We start from the raw sequence: 8,598 nt of genomic DNA on the forward strand, positions 1-8,598 counted from the left end.
CTCCGTCACGTAGCTGACACTCATCACCCGTCAAGCATAATTAAATCCACTAATGACGACATTATTTTTTCTTTTTCGCCTTTATTTGTTTATACATTTTCGATCATTAAATAATTATATATTTAATTAATTTTTTGTAGACACAATTCTTACATAGAAATCTTAGAAATCAACAGTTACAATTAAGGCTGTCAATGGGTCGTGTCGGGTTGGGTTCGTGTCGGGTCAATGTATATGTCGTGTCACAAGAGACAAACCCAAACCCAACCCATTTATTAATCGTGTCGAAAATTTAAACCCAAACCCAACCTATTTATTAAACGGGTTACCCGTTTCCAACCCGCTTAACTCATTTAATAAATAGGTCGTGTCGTATTGGACAAAATGACCCATTTAAGGGTTAACACTGCTACCCATTTAACTAAAAACATGCATAAATTGATTAAATTCACTAAAAATTTCATAAGACGAAGAATATAAATAATATATAATTCATAAATAATTAAATCCAGTAATGATGAAGCAAAATATTTCAAATTGTCCAATCCTAGGATCAAATACTCCCAACGTCCAAAATTTCAAGAAGAAGTAGCATAATCGGGTTATACGGGTTCACTTCGTGTTGGCGGGTTGACCCGTGGCCGACCCGTTTATTAAATGGGTCATGATGGGTTGACCCGCTGCCGACCCGCTTTTTAATCGTGCGGGTTCAACCCGCTTTATTTCGTGCGGGTTTCGAGTCGTGTTATCGGGTCATGTCGAAATTGACAGCCCTAGTTACAATCGTTGAGTTAGGTCGCACAAAAGTGAAAAATAATATATATATATATATATATATATATAAATCCTCATATTTTAAATTTAAGGGATATATATATATATATATATATATATTGAAATTTTACTGGTGTCAGAGAGAATAACTATTACTGTTTGCTAACCATTCAAAACACATATTCGGCCCATTCGTCAAGCAGACAAGCTCATATATACCGTAAGGTTTAATTATTCACCACCATAAACTTCTTTATCAGCTCATTTTCAATCTTTCACTTGCGCCTTTGAACTTGAATTATCACATATCGCCTTTGAACTTGAATTATCACATATCGGCATTTTGACCATTCAATTCTTAAGACTCCATGAATAGATCACTTCAGCAAATTTTCAGCCAAATTATTTATCGTTAAGTTATCGAACTAGATTAAATCAATGAACGAACCAAATCTGTCAAACCTGAACCGTTCATGTTTATAATTGTAAATCATAGTTTTGAATGCTTTAACGATTATCAATTTGGCTAAAAATTTGCATAATTGATTTACTCATACAAACCTAATAACTGAACGATAAAAATGCTGATAAGTGATCGAAAAGTTGGTAAAATAATCAATTCCTTAAAAAAAAGGATCTCTCACTATAATGGTTCCGTATATATATAGACACACACATATTTATGTTGACAGAGTGGTGATCATGAACTATGTAACTTGGTGAACCAGTTTAGGAATCCCTCAACATAACAGTGATTACTTAGAAACTCTGAAATGTGAAGAAGGATATAAAGTCATCTGTAACTTGCTAGATTCGATGGAGGAGGAGACTTTTCTAGAACCAGCACTAGAGATTTATGCATTCACTAGCTGGACAAGAATTCTTGACCAAGTTGATTTTGGATGGGGAAGGCTATTTCAGATTAGAGTCGTGGGAAAAGTTGGACATGCAGTTAGAAATCTAACAATATTCGTTGAAACAGACTGCAATTAAGAAATTGAAGCATTGTTGGAGAGGAAAGATCCCACATTGGAAAAGTGATAAATAAAATATAACTTATAAGTGGGTGGATCTCACCCAATTGTACCGAGACATTTTGTGATTAAAACCCAACACCTATCGGGTGGTTAAGTTGGGACAGTATCGGTACAATGGTGGGCCACGGGACACGCTTGTCGCTGTTTAACATGGTATCAGAGCGAGTCTCTCTTCAATTGCGTCTCCAATTGTCATGGGCCCGAATTTGGGTTCCTTATATTGCCATCGGAAAATTCCGATTGGATTGTTATCAAGTATCCGATGTGGGTCTTGGATTGTTATATTGGCCGAGTCTCGTATTGAGACTTGTGTCCCAATCCCCAATGTGGGAATTGGATTGTTAATTAATTTCACGTGCAGACCTAGAGTTAGGTTGCACGTGAGGGGGCGTGTTGGAGAGGAAAGATCCCACATTGGAAAAGTGACAAATAAAATATAACTTATAAGTGGGTGGATCTCACCTAATTGTACCGAAGCCTTTTGTGATTAAAACCCAACACCTATCGGGTGGTTAAGTTGGGACAATATCGGTACAATGGTGGGCCACGGGACACGCTTGTCGCTGTTTAACATGGTATCAGAGCGGGTCTCTCTTCAATTGCGTCTCCAATTGTCATGGGCCCGAATTTGGGTTCCTTATATTGCCATCGGAAAATTCCGATTGAATTGTTATCAAGTATCCGATGTGAGTCTTGGATTGTTATATTGGCCGAGTCTCATATTGAGACTTGTGTCCCAATCCCTAATGTGGGAATTGGATTGTTAATTAATTTCACGTGCAGACCTAGAGTTAGGTTGCACGTGAGGGGGCCTGTTGGAGAGGAAAGATCCCACATTGGAAAAGTGACAAATAAAATATAACTTATAAGTGGGTGGATCTCATCCAATTGTACCGAGGCCTTTTGTGATTAAAACTCAACACCTATCGGGTGGTTAAGTTGGGACAATATCGGTACAATGGTGGGCCACGGGACACGCTTGTCGCTGTTTAACAAGCATGGGTGACTTTGGATGAAAAGCAAATGTCGATGCTAGAGTTTACCATTTACATATGCAAAACCCTAATTTCCAAGCAAGATGCTTCATTTGGTGATGATTCATTAATTAACAAATAAGTTCACTAGTAGAATATTTTGAATATGTAGTAAAGAAGGTTAAGTAATTATTTTAAGTAACTTATAAGTGACTAATATTACGGGAGAGGTTAGAAGAGTTTTTTTTTTTCTTTTCTATATTTGTCTTTTCATATGAGTTGATAAAGTCTCATAACAATTAAAAAAATAGAGGTTCAAATATTAAATTTGGAAGTGTTGTAAAAAAATATGGGACGGAATTTCTGTAAAATAAAAACACAAAATAATATGATAATATCTTGGGAAATAAGAAAAATGATATAGATAAGAAAATAAAATAAAGTAATAAAATAATATAATATATAGATTTTTATATAGGAAAACTTATCGAGTCGAGGAATGCAAGCGCACTGTCCTAAGAGAAAATTCGTCCCCTACTGCACAGGGTTGAATGACGAACATCCCCCAAGATACAACAACTCTTCGAGCTTCGTCGTGTAGCTAAGAAACCCCATTGAACCTTAATCACCCGTGCACTCAAAACGGTATATACTTAAAATAGATATATTATATACTATACATAAGATCGAGTGTTGCACATCATGTATACCCTCATTATCTGACAATCTTAATTCCCACACATGTGCATGTTTCATGCCTCACCATATGCCTTCCAACTCTAGCCATGCACCCTTATATAGGTCACACCTACCATGATCATAATTAGCCTCATAAACCATATAACGGTCAAATAATAAGCATATATTTAAAACATAAAACCGTTAAACCATAAATAGAGTAATAAACACATAATGAAAATAACCCCTAAAATAAATAAAGAAATAAATAAAATATATTTTAATTTTAAATCATAAAATTTCCAACCAAAAGTTCAACTAGAACCACCCAATTCGATATTAGTTCTCAATTGTAGAAAAAAAGATCTTGATTGGTATACGTACAATGTGCTATGCAATTTTTATTTTAGGTTCATTCAATAATATTTTTATTTTGATAGCCGATAATCTATTAATAAACCTAGCACTTTGCTAGGGTAGAGAGCGGCCGCCTTTGCAGTGGTCGTATCTGAAACCTTCCTCCATGAGAATGGAGGATCTGGGATGCTGACGAGTCGAGGAGTTGTTGGGCGGACTGTGCGTCGTTCGACTTATCTTCTCACGGTGGGGTCGTTGTTGTGAGGTTTGGAGCCAGAAGTTCTTCGGGTGGTGGTTTCACCATTCGGATCTGACGATAGAAAGAGGGGGACTAGATGTGGCAATGCGGTGTGAGAGTAGGTCATGTGGATTGCTGATCCGATTTGCCCGTCCACTGCGCGGTCGTGGAGAACAAATGGTGCTATCAGTACATGGCTGTTGTCGTGTAAGGCAATGGCGGGCGGTGGAGAATGGTTCCAGGATGAGCCGAATTGGAATTGTAGGCGTGGTGGTGTCACGTAGCAATCGCGGGCTTGACTTGGTTCCTGGGAGCTGGCCGGAGCGGCATTGGTGGACTGGGGCGAAAGGTTGGGCCAGAGAAGGGCAAGTCGGGCCGAGAGGCTGGGGGAGGACCCGGATCTGGGACCAGGGTGGTAATGGGGTTTGGATCCAAGTTCATGTTTGGGATCTGGGGTGGGTCTGGAATTGGGCTAGGGATCCTGATTTTCTTTGGGCCTATGTTGGTTGTTTGGGCTGGGCCCTTGATTTGTGGTACTAGCACTTAGGTGGAAGACTGTCCTCTATTTGGCATATTTGTTACTTTGGAAATGCATGGATGGTCACATCACCAGTTACATTGTTAGAAGATTGTTCTTTTATGGGCGGTCATACTACCGGTAACATAGGTGGAAGATTGTTCTCTTTTCGGCATATGATCTATGAAGAATATGCTTGGTCGGTCATATTACCGGTTACTTTGATGGAAGATTGCCCTTTTATGGTCGGTCATACCATTAGTAATTTTTTAAATAGCTTGGTTTACATCCGGTGCATCTTCAGATGCGTTTTCGCATCCAGTGGTAGTTCTATTAGGTTTTATTTCCGAATTTTTATTTTTGTATTTTTCATTTATGATGTAGTTTCTACATCTATCGTTTGTAATCTTTTTTTTTATTATTATTAATGAAGTTGTCATTTTCTCTCAAAAAAAAAAATTTAGGCCTCTTAGTTTAAAAAAAGTAATTCAATCTACGAAAAATCTCAAACGCTGTAAATTTACATCGCCATGTGCCCTCAAATTTTCAAGAGCACCAGTTCTTGACCTTCTCAATGGTTACGAAATGCATTATTGCCTTCCTTTGTTTCTTTGTGAGTGTGCACATCTGTAAAAGGAAACAAACATGGACATGCATAAAACATATGGGCACTATGCCGAAAACGTTCCAAATGTTATAGACAAAAGAAACCTGCATGATTGAGGGGGATGGTCCAGGAATTTCCATAATAGTGAACTGTAATTAATTCTTCTATATAAAGGGAACCGTGTGATTTATTATGGGTAAAAGAAAATTGATTTATTGCAAAATGATGTTTGATTCATGATTGACTTGCCAAATAGATAAAGGGTGCGGCTATTGCCACCCTATCATTTATTTTGTTCACCCTACTTACTCATTACATCCTACTTTTTAATTTCAATTATTAAATTTACTTATCTAACCCATTTTCCTTTTCTAGAAATATCCTTATATGACATATCCAATTAAAAAAGAAATTTTTTTTTTATAACGAAAATCTCTCATTTAATTTATACCAATAACAAAACTAAAATATATTAAAGTTTTCTACTAAAATCATAATTTGATTTACTTCCTTTTTTTTTTTTTTTTTTCAGTATCAATGTTCATCTATTTCATTCCATATCAAAATATTAGTAAGTTAACAACTATGAGCAATGAAGAAAAGATTGATTTTTTTCATGTTTTTATTTTTTTTACTTTCAATGTTCATAAAGAATATTGCAAAGATCTTGACGAAGTTAACACTAATGGTTTTGTAAATTGAATAATGAATTAACTATGAGGAGAGAACAAAAGGACAAAAAAAATAAGTAATAAATTCAAATTTGGGTGGAGAAGAAGAAGCTTAATGTTATCCAATGAGAAATTAAGTAGTCTTTGTATCTAATTAATTGGTTATGTATTTAATTTTATTTACAAATTTAGATTTTCGAAAATTAATGTACTTATTAGTCATTTTGCACTTGGGTAATATAGTCTTTCAATAATTCAAATATTTGTAAGGTTCAGAAAATGGTTTTTTTTTTTTTTTTTGAATCAAAATAAAAACGATTTTCATTTATCTCAAGCCAGAATGGCCATTACATACCCTTCCGATGTCATCATTGTTACGCCCCGTATCCGATTTACCCTTTTTCTGTGTATAAGTGAATTACTATACGTTTTATCGTCCTCGGTTTCAGTTTTTATAATTTGGGGGAGGGGGGGGGGGGGGGGGGGGGGGGGGGGGGAAGTTGACTTTTTATGAGTTAACAATTTGAGAAAATTTTCTTCACTTAAGTTGTAGGGGACGTTAAACCGAGTCCGTGGACGTCTGGTACACTTAAATCGGAGTTCGTATGTGAAAGTTATAGCTTAAAATGTGAAAGTTACTGTTTATGGTAATAAGTATATATATGGAAATTACTATTAGTAGGTTTCCATTTTCGGAAACCTCAGTAACTCTTTCTCTTTCTCTCCTTTCCCCGAGTTTCCTCTTCCCCTTCGGCCTCTCTTCAATTTCCGGCAAATTTGCTCCTTCCGGCCACCCAACGACGAACTCTGGACATTGGACGACGCTCCTCCTCCTCCTTGACACACCTGCGGCGGTGGTTCTTGACGATTTGGCTGGAATTTTGTAGATCGAGCTCCTACATTACACTGTAGCAGTCGACTTCAATCGCCGATTTCTTCCAATTCCGGCCACAAAACCAGATATAGTAGAGGCGCCTCGAGCCAAGGATCATTTCCCCTCAAGCTTCTAGCTTCAATTCGTGGTGTGGAGAGTGAATCGAAGAAATTTCAAAACTAGGGTTTTGAAATTTCTGGGCTTGTGTTCATCAGCCAAATTGGAGCTCTTCAAGATAAAATTGGAACTTATTGTAGTTGAGAAAGATGTTGGGTTTGTTGAGTAGGTGGTGCTGCCAAATTTTGGTGGCCATTGGAGGTGGTTGCTGTCGGCGCGTGTAGCCCACGTGCCGCCACTGTAGATGGCGCGTAGGGTGGAGTTTTTGGTTTCTGTTTTTAGCTAATTATAATGTACATGAGTTGTGGAGGTTGTCAATGTGATTTTGATGAAGATTGGAGAAGTTGTAAATAGATTATAAATTTTTGAATAGTTAAGAGTTTCGGTTATCAAATTTCGAGAAACCGACTATCGGAATTTCTCTTGAATTTTGCCTAGAATTTATATATTGACGAACCGACTTAATTGGTGTAGTTTGGATGGAATCCGAGGTGGATTGAAGGAGTTGGGTATAAGGAGATGTTTAGGAACTTCATTATCTAATTATCGTAAATTTAAGTTTCCGTCCTGTAATAATATTTTTATGAGTGCTATTCGTACAGGACGAGAGGAGTCTTCATACGAGGAGAATACCAATCGACGACTGGACTAGCCGAATACTGTGAGTGGACTTTTGTTTTTAAGAATTGATGCATGCGATTATTTTCCCGAAATAATGTTTTACTTATTTGTTTATCATTTCCTCATTTTGCTATAATTTGCCTTTGGGAAATTGTTTTCGAGATATCTTATGGATTTGTTTGCATTGTTGATTCTACGACGATTATGATTTATCACGATTATTATTTTGGTTTATGATTCATATTGATCTATATGATTTTTCGCCGATTTATAGTTACCGATTATCGCTCGGCTATATTGTGTTGCCCCGGAAATTCGTGACTTTTTTCGAGGATTTTGTGGAATTTAATTTAGTAATTATCGGATGGTTTCGTGGTTAGTGGATGGAGCGGAAGTGTTTCGGGCGAATAATTAATTGAAATGCACATTTTAGGGGGGGGGTTACGAAGTCAACTTTTTATACGCACGGAATTTGGGAAAACTTTCTTCACGAAAGTCGTAGAGCCCGTCGATACGAGTTCGTACATATGCGGAACGCAAGAATCGGAGTTTGTACGAATTAGTTATCGCATTTAGAAGAATTTCCAAATTTAGTATATATATTTTTGGAAACCTTCCCTATTTAGGGTTTCCATTTCTGTCAGCCATTCTCTCTCTCTCTCTCTCTCTCTCTCTCTCTCGTTCTCTCTTGTCCGAAACCACCAGAAAACAGAGCAAAGTTGGCTGAGCTCTCTCTCCCTCCACCGGCCACCAATCAACACCAGACCACTTCCTATAGCTTCGCCTCGACTTTGCGCAGCCGCCAGTGGCAGCCTTGCGCCACAACAAGTCCGACAGCGGCGGCGGAGGACTCGGCTCCGTTTGAGCCGATTTTGAGTCGAGCTCGATATCTCGAGCTACAGGCCACCAATTCTCTTGATTTTTGGCTCGTTGGACTCGCCTCAACTTCCTGAACAAGCACCAAGGAGGACGGGACCTGGGTAGATCGATTTCACGTTCGTCGGAGCTCAACCTGTGATGACCTGGTTTTCTGTTATTTAAATTTGGTATTTAATAATGGACCAGTTGTACGAATAATTGTTATAATGCTTTATTCGTAGATTTTTTATGGAGTAGAATGATTTTCGTACGTA

This window comes from Rosa chinensis, chromosome 1 (assembly GCF_002994745.2).
Source record: "Rosa chinensis cultivar Old Blush chromosome 1, RchiOBHm-V2, whole genome shotgun sequence".
Taxonomy (NCBI): domain Eukaryota; kingdom Viridiplantae; phylum Streptophyta; class Magnoliopsida; order Rosales; family Rosaceae; genus Rosa; species Rosa chinensis.